Source organism: Agelaius tricolor, unplaced genomic scaffold, assembly GCF_023055355.1.
Source record: "Agelaius tricolor isolate 1412-34295 unplaced genomic scaffold, bAgeTri1.0.p SCAF_18, whole genome shotgun sequence".
Lineage (NCBI taxonomy): Eukaryota > Metazoa > Chordata > Aves > Passeriformes > Icteridae > Agelaius > Agelaius tricolor.
Window position 1 is genome coordinate 1779511 of NW_027269278.1, and position 19645 is coordinate 1799155.

The window sequence follows — 19645 nt, forward strand, 5'->3', positions numbered from 1 at the left end:
CCAGTTATGAGTCAGTAAGTGGCTCTGCAGCTCTCAAAAATTACCTCGGTGTGTGAGCAAGCCTCAGATAACATCTACCTTCCTTTACTCTTTGTTTCTCTCCACGCAGGGAGTGAGAGAAAGGGACTTTCTTTCTAGTACAGGCAACAAAGGAATTTGGAATCAATATGTGAATGTTCCAGCAAAACACACCGGCAGTGCTGCAGTACTGAAATAATCACACTGCCAGAGCATCCATAATAAGTTATCTGATGGCACCACACCTTCTCCCTTAATAAAATAATGATTAAAAACTACCAGAAGACAAATCCCAGTCAGCAGCAGAGCTCCCCACAGCTGCGTCCCCAGCTCCAGGAGCCGCCAGTGCCAGGGCAGGGGATCTGGCTGAGGCTGGGGCATCCCGTGCTGGCTGGTGGCACACAGGGGACACTGTGCCTGACTCCAGCCATGCCTGGGTGGATGGGATGTCCCACACCAGCGTGCTCAGAGGAAAACAGAGGAGCCAGGCCCAGTGTGGGGGGCTCAGCTCACACCCTGGCCCCAGACTCTGGTTAGAGCTGCTGAGCAAGGAAGCAGCAAAGCCTGTCTCCATTTTTCTTTCTTTCCTACAAAGGCAAGTCTTACCACTCTCCAGATTGTTTGTTACTTCAAAACAGAACATTTTTACATACAAAAGGAAGACATATAACAGACACAGGTAAGAACGAGATGGATTACTGATGGGAAGAAGAGGCCCAGAGCCTGAATCTCATTTTCTTTCTTTCTGTCCCTTCTTCACTCAGCTATGGCCTTTTGCATTAGTTCACTGTCTGGCACTCACTGTTCCTCCACTTAAGTGCCACTGGAAAATGTCATTAATATGCTCTATGTGACCTCCTCCTGATAGCTGGTGGAGAGGTTTCACAGCACCAGGCCTGGAAGCTCCCCCAGCAGCTGCCCCAGCACCCCCAGCATTCCCCACCTCAGGCAGGGAATCAGACACCTGAGCACATCCCAAGTACAAACTCCTGTGACAAACTCCTCTTCCTGGGGAAGAGATGCTTTACAAATGCACTCCCTGGGCAGCTCCTCCTCCCGTGGTACTGCTGGGGAGCCACAGCTGCCTGCTGAGTGCAGCATCTCCTCAGAGCAGCACCAGCCTGGGCACTGCCTCTCCATTGCTCAGGTAACCAGTGACAGTAGGGGCTCTGCAGGGGATGGGATATGGGAGGAACCCCTGGGGTGATGCACCATGCCCAGTGCCATGGTGCCACCTCTCCCAAGTGCTGCCCAGCTCAGGCTGGAGGAGCTGGGCTGCCTCTGCCTGCAAGTGACCAGCCCTGGTGCTGCCAGCCTGGTTTCATCACTGCTGTTCTGTCTGATCATTGCCCAGAGGGCTGACAAGGACAGAGATGTCCTTCTCTTCCTGGGATTGCAGAGGAAACCCTCAGAGAGGAGTTTTGTCCTTACAGCATGAGCAAACAATTGGTACTGCTGCTTCCTTCTGCCTCCCAGGGCACCCAGATGGAGCAACACAGGGGTTTAGATGGTGGGTGCTGCTGCCTATTTCCCAATAAGCATCTCCTGTGGAAAAGCTGCTTAGGTAAACATTCAGAGAAAGCAGCCAAGTCCACACACCACACTCACCATGGCCAGTTCAGCCACGAGAGGCAGAAGAGCCTTTTGTATGATAAATTCCAGCAAAGGTTTATTCCAGCACACCAAAGGGGAATCGGGGACAAAAGACCAGGCCATGTGGTGTGCACAGGGTTAATTAGGGTCAGTGGCCAATGGTCCAAAGGCACTGGGGTGGCACAAAGGGCAGGGCAAAGGGCACTGCCCTACAGGGAAGACACAGAGCCACCAGGGATACCACAACCAATGAGGGAACAGGGAAAGGAGAAACTACCAGAATTTGGGACATATGGGGAAAGGAATTGGGTGGTTTGTAGTGCTGTGCAAGGCTCCATGGGGAAGTTTTCTCTTTCAGCCTAGGTGGAGACTCTATACTATATTCTTCCAGGGCAAGGCCCTGGGGATTGCCCTGAGGGATTCAAAAGATTCCACACCCAGACACACAGGGAGCAGGCAGGGCCTGATCCTCCAGCCACAGACCTCACAGAGCTCTTCCAGAAAGACCTGAATGGGATGAATTGTTGAGAGACTGAACGAAGAGTTCAAAGCACCTCAACAAAACCAAGGAAGTCTCGTGTAAGAACTTCAGTTGGCTAGTTTATCTGACAAACCTTTCTGTGACATTCCAAGCTATGTTAATAAACATCCTGGAAATCGACCTGTCAGAATGGTGATGTCTAAGTATGACACCTTCTCCAACACTGATTTTGTTCTGTGCTGCAGTGGAGCAGGGACAGAAGCCATCTGAAATGCTTTCAAGCTTGCCAAGGGTGAATCTGTCCCCTGTTCAACACCCAGCACTGCTGCTGGCAGCAAAGGCATTCCTGGGAAAGCCTCAAAGCCACCCTCTTCTGATACATCCCAACAGCAGGTGTGTTCCTGCCCAGGCTCCTCACAGGTCCCAAAGCAGCACCACTGCTTTCTGCTTGAACCCCACTTGAACAGGGGCAGGGAAAGAATTATGGAATGGTTTGATTGGAAGGGACCTTAAAGATCATCCAGTTCCAGATCATCCAGTGCTCCTGCCACAGTGATGCCACCCCAAAAGGGCTGATCCCATTGCAGTTTCTCATTTAGCAAGAGAGAAGTGACCCACTGGTGCTGGCTGTGCTACTGCTCTCCCGTGGCTGATGCCACAGAGCTCGCTGGGTGGACTCAGGGTGTTAAGGGCTCCTCACACCAGGATTACAGGGAGACACACCCCCACACTAACCCTTGGGAGAACTTTCTTGCACCCAGTGATTTTTAATGCCAACCTTGCTGCAATAACCACATCTTTAAGCACCATCCATCAGGCCTTCAGCTCAAACACTAGTTTGGCTGAAAAGGGTTTTAGAGCCACTCTTTTGTCACAGCGCTGAGAGGTCTTCTCTGTAATTTGTTCCCCTCAGCAAAGAGAATGACAACGTTTTTAAAATGATGCCAGAATCCAATCCCTCCTCCCGTGATTCAATCCACAGCTAGCAGAGAACAAAGCCTCACAAGGAAGGGGCTCTCCAGTAAGTAACCCTTGATTAGAGATGTGAAAGCACTATTCCATTTGGACATTGGGCTGGACTGTGCTCACAACTGGCCCTTTTCCCTGAGCCAGGGCTCTCCTGTGGCACTGGGATTTCTGTTCTCCCAGCTGATCAGCCGGTGCTGAGTGCTCTGAACGCTGCTATTCAAACAGAGGCACCCCTCTGGGTGAGGCTGGGCTGGGCTCCCTCCTCACACCACCTGCCAAATCCACTTGGCTTCTCCTGCAGCTCCTGCAGTAAGAGGGAAGGAGGGGCAGGCGAGCCCCTGGGACAGGCAGGGCCATGGGGACAGGCAGGCCCTGGTTGGCAGTGCCAGAGCAGGTCCCTGTGACTGCCACCCACCCTTGCTGGCAGCCAAGGTGATGATGATGATGATGGGGGACCCAGCCTCGTGCCCAGAGCTGAGCCTGCTGAACACACCCCAAACCTCATCCCTCCCGTGCAGGGGAGCCACAAGGACAGGAGGGGTGGCTGTCACACACAGGGGACAGCATGGCCATCCCATGAGGTGCCTGGGCCCCCTGGGAAGTCTGGAAGTGATGGAATTGAAGGTGGAGGCCAGCGAGGTGCCTGGGGAGGAGGGATCTCAGGGAAGGAGGGGTGACAGGAGGGCTCCAGGGGGAAATACAATGCCTCTGATGGAGGCACTGCTGCAGCATCTGCTGATGTATCTGCTGCTGCTGCTGCAGGAGGGAAATGCTTCCTGCGGCAAAGAGCTCCTCCAACAAGTGCTCCACCCTCCCACCGCCCTGCTGGGAGGGCTGCTCTGCCTTGCAGTGCAACAGCAGCAAACACACCAGGAAAAAAATAACCACAGGGCAGAAGAAGAAGGGGTGCCCTTTTGTAGAGTGAGTACAACATGTTTTCACTTTGCCAGCAAACCCTTTTCCCCAGTTTCAAGGCAGGCACTGCAGTGAGTTACCACAGCCCTGGGTGCAGCAGGAGCAAAGTGCTCAGGATTTAATACGAGGCACTTGATTTATTTTTTCTTCTGATACTGGGATTGAAGTCTGTGAACTGCAGCAGTTTAGAGAGTTTAATCCCACAAACGTCCGAGCAGAAGAAACAGAGAGACCAAAGGTATCCAGCCACACTGATATCTCATCTCTCAAATGGCACACCAGGCTGCAGAGACACTGCAGCGACCTTTGTCTCACCATGTCCCCCAGCCAACATCCATGAGAAGCTTACTTACAAAAGCCAGTTTTAATCCCTTTCCAACTCACTACATTATTTATCCCCAAGCCAATGCTACAATCCATTCAATAATTGTCATTCCTCAGGTCTATTTGTTACTCCAGAAAGCCCATCTGGGATGCTGAAGGCTTGGCTACGTTCAGAGAAGATCAATGCAGGATGTAGGCAGAGAAGAACAAGGCAGCTGACCAGGAGAATTGAGAACCTGACAAAAGGAGCTGAGGATGATATTAATTTTGTGGAATTTTAGGCATTTAATAGCTTTTGAGATAGGCTTCTTTACTATGATGGAGGTTAGCACCTCCAGAACATCATCAACCATCGTGTCTCCCACATGCGTCACTCTCAGAGAGCCTCTCCTCCTCTCTCAGCAACTCAGGAGAGGGCCACCTAAGAACCTGGCAATGTGGAGGCACAGAAAGGACCCAACAGGGAGGGATAATCCATCAGGACCAACACCAGTGTGAGAATCAGAAGGTTTAAAATGGCCATGGTTAATCTGTTGTTGGAAACAAGGAGTTAAAGGCTAAAAGGGCTCAACTTGAGGAGGGTAAAGGAGCAAAAAAGGAAACTATTTTCCAGGGGAGGACTGGGAAGCTCGAGAAGGGAATTCGTGACCAGGCCTCAGCACTCTCTGTTCCTGTCCTCAGCTTCTGAGTCTGTAACTCAGTGCTGAAATTGTAAGGATGAGACATGCACGGCACAAACTCCCTTCTCCCAGCTCCAGCTCCCAGTGGGAGCGTTTCAGGACACGCTGTGCCGCTGTCAGGGCGTGCAGCTCACTGCCTTGGATCCCCTCTGTGCTCGATGTGTGTCAGCTGGCTCCCCTCACCCAGGCCCCAGCCCCGTCCCCCGAGCCCGGAGCCTCCCTGGGGCCGAGGGCTCCGCGGTGCTTGGCCAGCACTGCCTGGTCCAGCCCGGGAGGTGCTGGTCCCACCCCCTGGCTGCCAGACCAGCAGGATGGATGGGAAGAGCTGCCTGCCAGCCCTGCTGCCAAGGCAGAGTGAGAACAAATTTGGATAATAAAAGCTGGAATAAGGAGATGCCTTGGAGAACGCGCTGGAATAGCGCTTTGCGAAGCTTCGATTTAAAGCCTTGTTTCTACAGCTAACGCAGTCGTAAGGGACATTAGCCTAATTTCTGTCAAGAGAACTTGTCAACACTGCAGTATTTAAGATAGACACTAAAGATGTGTTTTATCTCACAGATAGATCACTGGGAAAGGAAGGAGCTGTGCCACACTTGGTTCACAGGAAAATAAATTGACGTTCTCCCTGGGCCTAATTGGCGGATGCTGTTTTATAACACCACATGCACGAGCAGCCTCCCATTTTATCAGCGTGCAGCTGAGATTGGTGCCAAATCTACTAGATAGTGGGGTTAGATACAGGAACCCACAGGGACGTGCTTCAAATGGGCACCCAAGGACACAGAGCTGGGCATTTTCCAGCCACAGAGTACCTGAAACATTTGGCCATGTCCTGAAAGGTCAGGTCCATCTACTGATGGTGCTCACCAGCTGAGCCATAGTTGGTGGGGGAGGGATTTCAGGGCCAAGGGGAGAAAACTGGTGATAGAAGAAGATAACTGTCTTGGCTTCCTCAGGACCACCAGCAGGAACTTGCCTGGCCTGGTTTTTAGAGATGCTCCATGGTGAGTCAATAGAAAGCAAAGAAAAGAGAGGCTGTACCCTGCAGCTTTAGGAGAGAAGTGTTAGCATGCTCCTGCTCCCATCATACCCCACTCTGAGGAACTAAAACATTCCTAGGAGTCCGAGTGTATTAAGGCTGGTATGGCTCCACACATCCCATGTGCCAGCCTTGGAGCTGGGTTTGAGATATGCCCAAGATAGTGCTGGTGCCATGGCACAAAGGCTTGTCCCAGACTTGCAGCTTCTGCAGTGGAAAGTTGAAAATGCCCTTTTATTTGCAGTTGTTACACGGAAATAACAGCCATGTAACCTTGTCCCAGCCTTGGAACAGAAATCAGCTTGCAGAGGAAGCCTGAGGGAGCGCGACCCCGAGCTGCAGGCTCGAGGGCAGGAGGGTGGCTCTGCTCTGCCACAGATTCTGCACTTGCAGAAGAACTAAATCACTACAACAGCCAGAAATGTCCCTCGGGAAGGAAATCCTCTCAAAGATAAATCAATAACTCAGTGTAATTTTAGCATGCAGCCAGGAGAATTTACATTGCCAGGAAGGCTGAGAGCTCTGCCACAGAGACAGAGGCACAGCATCATCAAACAGCCCTGCAGCAGACCCTGCGCAAGAGCTCAGGCTCTGGGTGTTCACTGCCAAGCCACGAGGCTGGGCTCTGCAGTTTGGGACCCCACAGACCCAAATCACAGTGACAGCAGCAGGGATGTGGTCCACCCGAACTCCCTTGGGACAAGCCCACCTTTCCCTTTTCTCCTCTGCAGCAGCAAGGCTGCAATCATGGCAGTGCTGGCAAACACTCCAGATCCTGCTGGGTGAGACACACAAAGCTCAGCTAAACCAGGCTCAGGAGCAGAGGGGGAGTGCTCCAGCCACAGCCTCCACCCCTGGCCAGGGGGTTCCCACCAGCCAAGCCACCCATGAAGCAGCACAACAAGGATGTGCCGCAGCCCCCGGTGATTAATGAGACTGCAATTTACGTAATTATATTAATGCTAAGTACACTCGGAGCAGTAAGTTCAAGGGAACTGATGACACTGTAGAGCACAGTTCAACACTGAGCAGTAACTCCAGCAAAAAGGGGGGAGAAAAAAAAAAAAACTAATTATTCAGTAGCTCTTCTCCCAGATTCTCAGGGTCAGCTTGGAGGAGAAGGTGGCCTGAATTATATTTTCGTTTCCAGAACATCAACAGAATTGCTAAGTGAGTTCCAGCGGCAAGGTCAGAGCCTGCCCATTGTTATGCATGCCAGCCCTGTCCCCTCCCCGGCTCTGCCGGGCCAGGCAGGGCTGGGCTGCCGTGTCCCCTGCCAGCACTGCCACCACCGAGCCCTGCTATCCCGTGGACACAGGACCAGCTCCTGTGGCAGTGTTTGTCCTGGTCCCAACATGGACAGACAAACTGCAACAACCAATTCCTCAGAAGCCAGGTGTACCCTCCATGTCTGAAGGTGCAGGAGCCTGTCCAGGATAAGCCTGAGGAGCAAACAGCCCAGTCCAGCCAGCAGAGGTTTGTGCACACCCAGCTCTCTCCAGAGTGCCTGTTGGCACAGCCACAGCCCCTGGCAGACGTGGAGCCTGTGCCAGGGCATGCAGAGCTGGGAAGGACTGTGCCCACACACACAGAGCTCTTCCCCTGGACACCCACCTGGAGCCATGGAAGCATTTTGGAGCACCCGTGCTGGCCAAAGTCCTGTCACTCCTCACAGGTTCCTCTGGTGCCAACAAGCTCTCACACAGATTGTGCCATCAGTGCTGATGTGCTCCAAGAGCCTCTGTCTGCAAATCCAGCTTTACAGCAGTTACCAATGCACTCTGGGCTTCTGTATTACTTCATTGAGACTTGGACTTTTACAGGGCTCTGGAGTGCCAGGACACAGGGAATGTCTTCCACTGCCAGAGGGCAGGGATGGATGAGATCCTGGGAAGGAATTGTTCCCTGAGAGGGTGGGCAGGTCCTGGCACAGGGTGCCCAGAGCAGCTGGGGCTGCCCCTGGACCCCTGGCAGTGCCCAAGGCCAGGTTGGACATTGGGGCTTGGAGCAGCCTGGGACAGTTGGAGCTGTCCCTGCCATGGCAGGGGGTTGGAATTGGATGAGCTTCAAGGTTCCCTTCCAACCCAAACCATTCTGACTCTGCACCTCTGAAATGCTGAGATCTGCCTGCAGAGCTGCCCCAAGGGCCAAGGTCAGTGCTGGAAGCTAAAGGTGCATTATGACCACCCCACAGAAAGCCAGGACAATGACTTGTTTTACTCCTACAACACAGAACACGAAGCTGCCTGAAAAGCAAGGGCAGAAGGACTCTGCAAAGACAACACAAAAGACAAGACCCCACAACCCTCATGTGACCCCTGTGTCTGATTGAAAACCAAATCCAAATTAAATGAGCAGTCACAAGTTTGATGTCTCAGGATTGCACTCAGAGCTCTCCTGGTGCCTTCCAAGCTCAGCAGCAGCATCCAGCAACAGGGAACATGCAGAAGGCAACTCAGTGATGATTAGGAAGACACATATGAAGTTATCCATCACAGAACAACCTGTGTACACCTACATGTCCTGCAGTACAATCAGAAATCAATAGCAAGATGCAGAAACCCTCAACCATTCAGTAAAATATAAAGAACAATTGTAATATTGATTTTAAAAGCACCTCTGTAAAGACAGTTGAGAAGAAGCCTGAGAAAGCAAAGCAAAATGCCTGAATTGAAACCTTTTTTTTTTTTTCCCCTCAGAAAGACATTAATAATGGATTTTCAATGCAAGAAGAAAAACTGAAACCCACACCAGATTCTCGTGGTAATAACAGCTTTCTGCAAAGCCCAGCTATTAATGTAACAGGGACGTCCATCAATCAAGCACACAGAAAGTACTTTGAGAGCTAAAAAAAGAGCATGCAAACATCTGCTTTTGACAACTTAAATTTTGCCCTTAAGCACAAGGAACATAATAAATTAACAGGAGGCTGGGCTTGAACTTGTTTTCCTCCATCCTGGACCTAAATGCTGAGGATAAGGATGAAGGTACACAAACATGCTGCTGCTGGGATTTGTCATGACAAAAAGTGGGCGAAAGGAGCACAATTTCATTTGGGTTTTCATTTGAAAATACTGGTGCAAGAGGACACCACACAGGGGTGTAGCATCTCCCTGTCTGCAATTCAGGGACCTCCTGTGAACCCTTTTCCACCTCCAGCATCCTCAGCACATCCAAGACTGCTGGAGTGGTCCCACAGTGGAGTGACAAATGTGCCAGTGTGCTCCAAGGTGCCCATGGCCCCCCTCCTCACCCAGCTCCTTCCCTGCTCCCCGTGGAGCTGTGGTGATTTTGGCAGCTCCTCAGTCCCTGAGTGTTCTCTTCAACCACCACGTCACACCTGGGGTCCATCCACGCAGCCAAGCACTGCCTGGGGTGTCCCAGCAACCCCAGAAAAGCTGGATTGGCACCAGGGGAATGGCTGCAGAAAGCAGCTGGGGTGTCCCCACGCCTCCAGTGTCTCCCCCCTTGTAAAACACAGCAGGTCAGAGCAAGTGCTAGAGATAATGAACACAATTTACTGATTCCAGCACAGGAGGCTGCAGGCATGGCTGCAACTAAGTCTTAATAAATTCTGAAGAGTGACACCATAAAATGGCATTATGGAAGGCTGTATTTATTGTCTCCCCATGCTTCCATCTCCAAGGTGCCACATTACACTTAATAACAGTTTTCTCCCCAGCTGCCAGTGTTGCAAACCCTGACAAGGAAATGGCTGGGCCAGCCCTCCCCAAACACACACATCTCCACCCAGCACACAGCTTCCAGGGCAGGAACAGGCAAAAAGGATTAAACCAGTGCTGCCCAGCTGCTGCCCAGCCTGTCCCCTCCGTGCTGGCTCTGCAGGGCTCCCTGCCATGCAGCAGAACAGGACTTTTGTCCCTAGAAGTGATGCAGAGGAGGAGCAGCTGCTGTAGAGTGGCACCTGCATGCCCAGTGACCTGCTGGGACAGGAGCATCCCTGCCCTGCCCTGCTGGGAACACCAAGGCCCTGCCAGCAGAGCAGCCACACCTGAAACTACTGCCTGCTGTCACAGCTCTGGGCAAGGCACCAGCACAGCCCTGTGGAGAACCATGGAGAACCAGAGGTCTTCATGGAGAACCAGAGGACCCCTGGTTCTTTGTGCCAGAAGGGCAGGAAATCTCCCCACTCAATGCAAGCTCCACTACGACTGCAGTGTGCACTTCCATGGCTCCATATTTACCTTTTGGACCATGGATACAGTTTTTCTGGAGCATAATCTCCACTGAACTTCTTGTTCTCCCTGCTGGTGTAGTGTTCTAAGCCTGCAAGAAAACCACTTTGAGCTTCAGGCAGTGCCTTGGGTGTGGATGGAGACTTGACAAGTATAAAGATGCTGCTGTTCCATCCCTGCCTGCATCACCTGCACCGTAGAAGGCACAAAAGAAATCATGTGAACCATCTTTAGTTCTCTTCAGAATACAAAAAGGTAACAAAAATCCCCAAACTCACATCTATCAGTTTATCAAGGACAGCAAACAGTACAAACAGGAGTGCAGGTGTGTTTGGCCTGAGAACACTCACAGTGGATGGAGGAGAGTGTGTACATCTCCTCACCCAGTGCCCACCCCTCTGGCCTCCATGTCCCTCCTCTCTTGCCAGCTGACAGCTACCAGCTCTCTTCAGCAGCCTGGCCCTGCTCCTCCTCCAGGACAAGTCCTTTCCCCTTCAGAAAGCAAACCAAAGGTTTAGAAAGCATCTGAAGAGATCAGTGTGTGGAAGGATGATGAAACAGGAGTCAAGTGAAAGCCCTTGACTTCTCTTCCAGCAAAGGCTCTGCCCTCATGGGGCACCTTCCCTGCAGCCTCTGGCTCCTGGCTCCAGCCCTCTGGACCCACAACTCCCCAGCAGTTCAGACATTTCCTGCTGCCTCTTTTCAGAGAAGCCCTTTCTGTGCTTGCCCCACTCAGACTGCAGCTGATGTTAGTGGGGGAACAGTCAGCACCACCACCAGGGCTTGCAGCTCTCTGTGAAGCCACCATGAGATTTTCTGTCTTAAAAAAGGCACTGCCAGAGAGTCCCTGATAGCTGAGCCTGGAAATGCCTCTGGGATCAATCTCTGCTCAAGCAGTCTCCCCTCCAGCCCGAGGCCTGTGCTCAGGAGAGTCTGGGATGTCCCAGGACTCCACCACCTCTCTTGTGGAGCTGGCCTGCTCCAGTCACCCCGTAGTAACCAGATTTTTCTATGTTTAAGCAGTGTTTTCTGTATGTTTTGCTGTGGAGGTGTCTTGGAATGGCAGCACACCCAGTAGGACAGCAGCCACTCCTCCAGCATTCCCTCAGACAGTCTATAAATACCTGCACTCCACCTGTAAAACCATCACCATGTGCAACCCCCTTACAGCTCCAGCTAATCCAGATACAGCCAGGGATAACAATTTTTTGTGTATTATCTGGTGAAGAATAGACAGATAACTGTAATTAGCAGCACCCTGGTTAGGTGAAATGATAGTGTAATTAATGAAGATCAGGTGGGCTTTGTTTCAGATAAGGAAAGCAGCAGATTCTATCAAAATGTAAATGCAGCTTAAAATCCAGCCTCAGTGATCACTTAGAGATGCTTTTAGAAACACCACCAGCCTGAGATGCAGAGGTTTCGCTTGGGCTGAATGACACATCCTAAAAATAAACCCTGGTCCAGGGCTAACATGTAAATTGTTGATTAGATCTATTTATTCACACCCCGCAGTGATGGGGGAGACTTGCAGCTCCCTGTTCCTCCTCTGGCTTTGCAGGATCACAGGCACATTCCTGTCATTGCTGCTTGCAAGGACTCTGCAACCCCGGGAGCTCTCCAGCAGCAGAACAGCAGCAATTCCAAGTGACAGGCTGCATACATTAATTCTGTATTCACATAACATCCTGTTGCAAGTGAATGACCCAAGCAAAACTTCCTGCAGTCTTAAGGAGCAGGCAGAAAAGTCAGGAGAGAGGAGCCTGAGTCTTTTGAATCAGAAATGTTGTCCCTCATTAGAATTTCCAACACCACCACCTTTACTCCTTCCAAAATGTAAACACATAATAAAAAATTAAACGTGAATCTGGTGTGGAAGAGTTCTTCCAATAAATGGGAATTAGTTCTACAAAACATCAGGACAGACCCAAGGAGATTACATTTCCTTCCCCAGCTTTTGCTGGTAAAGCAGGGCTGGAAAAACAGAGCCATATTTATTTTTTAACTGGGAAGCTTCCTCAGGATGCCAAAGGAACCAGCTTCAGTAAAGCAGAGCCATTTGTCTCAGTGTGTGTTCAAGTAAGAACAAATGCAAAACCAGCTTCTAAACCTCAAGGAGCATCAAATAGCTTTTTAATTTATGTCCCAAATTCCCTGCAGATTCTGAAATGAACAGAGGGCAGGGTTCAGAGAAAATGCCTCACTCAGTCAAGACAGCTGGATGGATATTCTGAGTTTTCCTCAGAGGAGAAGGTGCTTTTGCACCAGAATGGAGCAGACACAGCACGTGGCTCTGGAAGGATTTGTGGAAAAAGCAGACCTGTTGCTTGTGTGACCCTATAGATAAATGTATGGAAAACTGAATGACTTAGGAAAGAAAAAGGAGAAAAAAATGAACTGGAGCCCCATCTGAGCAAGAGGACAATTTGCAGGCAAGAGCTGTGAAGGAGCAAGTGAAATATTCCTCACAGGAGCCATCTGACTGTGCTGACTGTCTGAAAACCCTCTGACCTTGTCCTTGCCCACCCACAATCAGTTCTGCGGAAGTTTCAGTAAGTCAAGCCTTAACCCACAGGGGAAACTGCAGGGAGGAAGGGCCTGAGCAAGACCATGGAAAATATTCCCTAATTATGGAAAAAGAGAATGCTGCAAAACTGTGGTTAAGGGATGTACATGATCCAGATTGAACAGCAAGGAAAAACTAGGGATTAGCCCCTAGAGCCAAGTTCTTTTGTAATAATTGCCACACATATCCCAGGGCCCAAATCCAGCATCTCCTAGAGCATATGGCCACATGTATCCTGGGAAAAGGGCTCAGAAATGGTCATCCTGGCCACAGGCCCAGGCACTTGTGCTCCAGCAAGCCTTCAGTCAGGGCAGGGTCTGGGTACAGAGCCAGAAATGCCAAAGGGACAGATGTGGAAGGAGTTGGAAAGATGGCGCATCCCCTCGGGGCTGGGGCTGCCTCCTTCATCACCAGCAAATGACAGCAAACACAGGAGAGTGGGCTGAAAACACAATGTCTGCAAGATATCTATAGGTCAGGGTTTAATTTATGAAATTACAGAATAAAGTTGACAAATTTAGGAAAAAAAGTCTCTGCAGAAATGCCTGGCCCCAGAGCTGCCAGCCTCTCCCAGAGCATGTGGTCAGTCACATCCTGCAGCAAACACTGCAGTGCCTGCAGTGCCTGTCCCACACAAGATCACACATTTGAAGCCTGAGGGAGTTGCTGTTATTATGTTTGATCAAACCTTCAGAACTGTTTCAGTGACCCTGGGACCCAAGTCCCATGTTTTGAAAGCATATTCCCCCAGAAATTTCCCATTTCCCAAGGAAAATGTTGGAGCAGTGGGCCTGCTGTGGCTTGCTGGCTTTGGAAGGAGGAGGGATGCTAGCCAGACTGGAAATTCAAGATAACCGAGGCTGGAGGCACTGCCAAAACATTTCAGAGGAGGGAAAACATTTTTCTTCCAAAGCACTGTTACAAGCTTGAAATAAATGTGCAGACTGTTAGATAAAGACAGAGATAAAAATAGGCCTGTTATTAAATACCTCTTCTTTAATGAGGTTCATCCTTCTAAACAGCCACGCGAAGGTTATTGGAGCTATTGCAGAAAATCCAGCCTGCTTGCACATAAAAACCAGAGCAAGGTATTCCTCATCATCCAGCACACATTTAAGCACCTCTCAGCAGCTCACAGGCTCACAGCATCCCCAGCTTGGCAGGGAGGAGATAAAAGCAAGGAATGAGAGATGTCTTCCCTGGGAAACAGTCTCTCTTCTTTCAAAGCACTTTTCCCCCACCAAACAATGTACATTTAACCACGGGAATGGTTCCCACTGCTGATGTCTACTGCTATTACACCACCAGCAGCCTGAGCATCATTAAAGTGAAGTTTGACATTATTCTGAAAGCTGCAGCTTAACCTCCTCCTGTTGCACTAAAACCACTGCTTGACTCTCAGCACCTCATCCCCTGGTTTATGGCCACTCCAGACCACCTGGAATACCCTGCAGGGCTCAGAATTCCACAAACCACTAGCAGGAGTCATGGCTTGGCTCATGAAAACACAGCACTGCACCCTTGTTTTGGCAGTGCCCACAGCCCAGCCCATGGCTGTGTGTTAGAGAAGCTCAGGCTTTTATTCTGGCTGCTCAGAAGCACAGTTAGTTTTTGGCAGAAGGAGCATCCCTGCAAAAGTCTTTTGTAACCAGTTTGAAACCAGTAGCATCACAGCCAGTAAGGGACAGGACTGACCTGACACACCAAAAACCCACCCCAAGCCCACTCTGCTCCTAAACCTGAGCAAGCATTGTAGGGCTCTTTCTCATCACACCAGTGCTGCCAGGACACTGCCACTTCTGGAAATGACAGAAGAGAAGTTTTACCTGCATTTGAGGGGCAAAGATGCCTCCCAATTCATGGAATTGGGAGTCCAAATTCTTTACAGAAATGCTGAAACCAAGCTCCAGGACAGGACACTTGTGCTGTGCCTCCCTGCCCAGAGCTGGCATCCTTCAAACACATCCTCCTGCTGGAGCAGGGGGCTGGGAACCCCTGTCTGCTCACTGTCCCAGCATCTCCTGAGCCCCAGTCCTGTCCTTTCACCAACAGCTGGAGGGAAACACCACTATCCCTCTTACCCAGACCAGGACCAGGGCATGGAGGATGTCCCTGGTGAGCCACATCTGCCTGGCACTGCCCCACACACAAGGCAGGAGCAGCACCTGGAGCTTCAGCCCTGGCACTTCTGCCAAGGATTTGGAATTAGGCACAAGCCAGTGTTAGGGACACTGTGCCTCCTGTGATGTGAAGATGAGGGGCAAAGGAAAGCTCACAAGGGTAGGAAGCTGAGAGAGGAGCCCATGAAGGCAGCTGGCAATAAAAAGGACAGGCATGAGATACATTTAGGAGATTAAAAGCCTCCTATGCAAGAGGTCAGATTGAAAACAAGCAGAGGGATAACTACCAGGGACCATAACTCAGCTTCCAAGCACTGAACATTTGCTCTCAAGTCAGCCTGGCCTTTCCTACCTGCTGGAATCATCCTCCAGCTCTCTGCCGCTGGCCAGACAAGATTATAACAACTCCAGAGTCAAGATTTCTCCCATCTGCACATCACTAACAAGTCATTTTATAAAGAAACTTGGAGAAGAAGCATTTCATCTAGTATAGATGAGGTTTTTAAAATTCCATTTGCCTTCCCTCTGTATGCAAATCTGTGCTGATCTGATGAGGCTCCTATTTCCTGGATTAGACACGTCAAACTTTGCAAAAACGAGCATACCCTGGTGGTTTCACTCTGTATTTCACAGCCCTCTCTTGACTGTGCTGCCATAAATATTTCAGAGACCTGCCCACCACTGTCTGAGTCAGGTTCGGGTCAGCAAGAAGCCAATGGTTTGGACAGTGATGAATTCAGCAAAGCAATTAGCAAGAGCTGCTGCAGCTCAGGACATCCCAGAGAGCAGCAGGAGCAAGGTGCCCACAGACAAGGTGTGAGGGGACCCTCAGCAGCAGCCATGTCACCACCACGGGCTGTGGCACGGGCCTGGCACAGATCCTGCTGCCTCCTGCCTCCCCCTACCTCAAGAACCTCCTGTCAGCCAGAGCAGCACTGCCTGCCTCATTTGGCCACTGAAACCTCCTGGAGGACAGACTGGCAGTGAAACTGGGCTGAGCTATTGCCCATCCTCAGCCCTGTCCTTGCACAGCAAGCCCTTCAAAGCAGCCTCTGAAAACACCTCCCCATCGTGGCTGCCTGCAGAACTGGGTTTCCACAGGTGTAAAACCTTGTTTGAGCAGCAAATGAGATGGGAGAAGACCTGTGACAAGCAGGAGCAGCAAAGGTAGCCTGAGGATCCTTGGGAGCTGCAGCCATGGATATTTAAATGCCAAGCAATGTATCACTGGCTCCCTGCTGAACATGAGATGGTTACATCTTTGCAGAAGCAGCACCAACAGCATGCTCACATCAGCTTCACTCTGGCAGCCTGACCAGCAGCAGCAGCTGTGGCTCCTTGGTTTTTAACTGTGAAATAATCGGGCACTGCAGAAAATTACTCTGGGCAGCACGAACACTGGGGAGTCACTGCAGGTTCAGCTCTGCAAGGCAGAGCTTTAACCACAGCTGAAGGTGCAGCCCAGCTAAGCTCCCTGCTCTGCCCTGAGACAGCCATCCAAAGCCCAGAGAGATCCACACTGCACCATGCCAGTCACAGTGCCAGGCTCTGCTCCATCCCTCCGGTCTGCAGGGAGCTGCTCTGCAGCAAAGGCAGCCTCTCTGCCCCACTGCTGCCTCTCTGCAGAGCAATCTGTAAATATTTTGATATTTGGACAGTGGAGGTTCTCACTTGTCCATCTGGATTGGAAGCTGGACTCATTAACTCCCAACTGTCAGCTGGAAAAGCTGCCAGAGGGCTTCTGCCACATTAGGGAGCAGCAAAGTACTGCTGCCATGGGGATGGGCAGAGCAGAGCCCTGTGCAGCCCCAGCTCTCCACTCATCACTGCTGGGGGGGTGATTAACGCCCTTTTCCTTTCCCAATTAAACCCCTGCCTCTTATATCCTTGCTCTGAATCTTCACAGCAAACTCTTCCCAGAGGAGCCACTGCTGGGTGGAAAATTTCCCACCAATGCTGGGTGGAAAATCTGCTGCTCAGTGATACAACTAGATGGCCAGAGAAACCAACTTCCAATCATCACTAGGAATGCTAAACAAAATATTGGGAAATTTGGTGCCCAAATAACAAAAGTAAAATATATTTCAGCTCCCAAGGGTACTATCACGTGGAGAAAGTGTATTCTGAAAGAAAAAAGACTGCAGAGGAAGCACAACTTTAAACAAACTCTATTACCTGACCATGAGGAGTCTGAGCAGGGGTGTCAACCTTCATTCAGAGGAAACAGCAATCCCACTCACTATACCCCAAAAAAGCTCCAGGTTCCTGTGGACTCCAGCTATGGACAGAAGGAAAAGCCCCACAGATGATGCCCGTAAGTCCAACAGCAGAGGTGCTGGAAGCCTCTCTGAGGCACACAACTCCCTTCAGTCTGAGCCCTGCACCTGGTGCATTATTTAGTGCCAAGTGAGAAAGAAGCAATGCCTAACGAAGTGTTAAAGGGCTTTGGGAAGTTTCACCAACCTTTCCAGAGCCATCAGCTCCAGCTGCCTGGCAGAAGAGACAACTGATCTTGCTTCCAGATTACAGGCAGCACAGCTCTTAGGGCAACTGTCTCTCTGTGTTTGCATCCAGCTACCTCCAGCAGCTTGAAGTGTGCTCAAAGTGCAAGGGAGCACTTGATCAAAATCCAGCTCACACTGTAGACAGCGAGGAACAAGCGCCCAAAGCGTTACAGACACAACAACAATCGAATTTGGGGGGGATTTGACAGGTTACAGGTTGATGACACTGCTGCAGTCCCGGTGGAAATGTGGATTGATGCAATTAGCAACAGGGAACTGGAAACTCAGCAGAGAAACACTGGGAACACATCTATAAAAGATGAGCTGCTGCACCATTGTAGAGAAGCACAAAATCCTGCGTGAGCTCAGAACAGGAACAAGTTGAAACAGGAGTGAGATGGGGGAAACGCAGCTCCAAACTCCCTCCCAGTGTTCAGAACTGTAGATCCAAATTCTAAATTCAAACACTTGAATTTGCTTCCCCCAGAGAGACTGGCCTAGTTTGCCGCAGGGATACAACAGGAGAGGGAGTGGGGGTGTCCTGGAGACATGGGCAGCAGAAGGCAAACTCTGAGCCCAGCCCAGCCAGGCTCTGCTCAGCTGCCAGTGAGTGCAGCCACATGGAAAACATGGCAAGATGCAGAACCAGTGGGATGGACACACTGCCACGGTGCATGGCTCTGCTGCAGCACCAAAAGGTGCATCCCTGTGCAGCCACAGCAGCAGCTTCCCTCGTGCCAGGCCAGCTCCCTGCCAGCCAGAACTGTGCTCACACTGGGAAAGTGTGGGCCAGAGGCCACAGGGATGGGCTCATGCTGGCAGCATGGCCCCCAGCCTCGGCTAACACGTGCTGAAGGTGTCAGTGCCAGTCCTCAGGGATTTCACTCCAAAAGAACCCCAGGAGACAGAAACCCAGGCTGGCAGCAGGAGACCAAGGCGGGCTCCTCTTTGTGCCACATCCCCAGTGCTGGGATCTGTAGCAGTCAGAGCATGAGGCAGGACACCATTTAAATCTTTACAAGAGTAACCAAAATTACTCTCCTCTGTGAATACTGACAAGCTCCCCACTTCCACAAGCCCTTCGCTGCATGTGCCCAACATGGAATAACTACAAAAATGAAGCGGAATAAGGCACCCGGGCAGTGGAGAAGGTGCTTGTGAACAAACCCTGCAATGAGGTTTCTAATGATTGCAAGTATGTACATGTTCTGCTCCAAAAAAGCTGGTGGGGATCTGCCAGGCTGAATAATGAGCAGGGACACCACACGCCTTCCATACATAATGGTACAGAAATGGAATATAAGTATATACTGCAGCTCTGTGGAACGCAGGGGCTTTTGTAGCCATTTATGTTATACAAAGATTTACATTTGGAAAAGTCATTCTGCTATATCTGGCAGAAATTTTAAGACAAATGGAACCCATACTTATTCTTTCAATGATAATACTGAGCACAGGATAAAGCTCTTAAATTCAGAGCACTTTATAAAAATTAATTACTACTTAGTTCACCCTTGTGAGGTGGGAAGGTATTACACCTGCATATACATGAGGACACCAAAGCACAACTGGATTAAACAGCTCGTTCAGGACCCCAGAGACAGGCTAATTGTTGAAATATGTATGCACACATGCATCTGTGTGTGTTTGAATGGGTTTGGCCCCTCCAGAGCCTTCCCAGCACACGGAGGCCAAGCTGCTCTGCTGGGCTCCTCTCACCACAGAGTCCCAGGCATGTCTAATGAAAGACACCAACCCAAAGAAAGGGAAGAGATTTTTTGTGGTTTGCACAGATGGAAATACAAGCTAGCTTTCAAACAGCCGAGGAACAGAAAACCCATTGTTAAAAAGCTGTGCAGTGCTCCAGTGACAGCTCCTAATCAGCTTGCCACTGAGCAGCGCCACACCGGAGCACAGCAGACCTGGGAATCCACGTGCCAACAAATGTTATAAAACCTGGCCCTTGACAAATGAAGAGAGAAAGGGCTGTGGAGCCAGTGACAGAGACAGCCCTGCACCCACAAGGGGGCTGGCAGCCCACTCCTCTTGCTCCAGTGACCTGAAAGCCCTGGAGAAACTGCTCCCCTCCTTGGATGCTTTGCCCATGGCCTCCAGTCCCTGCACTGGGCCACCGAGTCCTCCTCTTGATGTGAGCACCAGCAAAAGCACACATTGTCATGGGAACAAACAGCTCTTGGAGTGTCTGCAAGGCTCCTGTCAGTGCTGGCAGGTGGGTTCCA

General features: G+C 50.7%; 1 protein-coding gene across 2 annotated transcripts in view; it reads right to left on the reverse strand.

Annotated features, from left to right (window-relative positions):
- SIL1 (SIL1 nucleotide exchange factor) overlaps positions 1–19645 on the reverse strand; it is a 231545-nt gene that overhangs the window by 187359 nt on the left and 24541 nt on the right. The window lies entirely within an intron of this gene.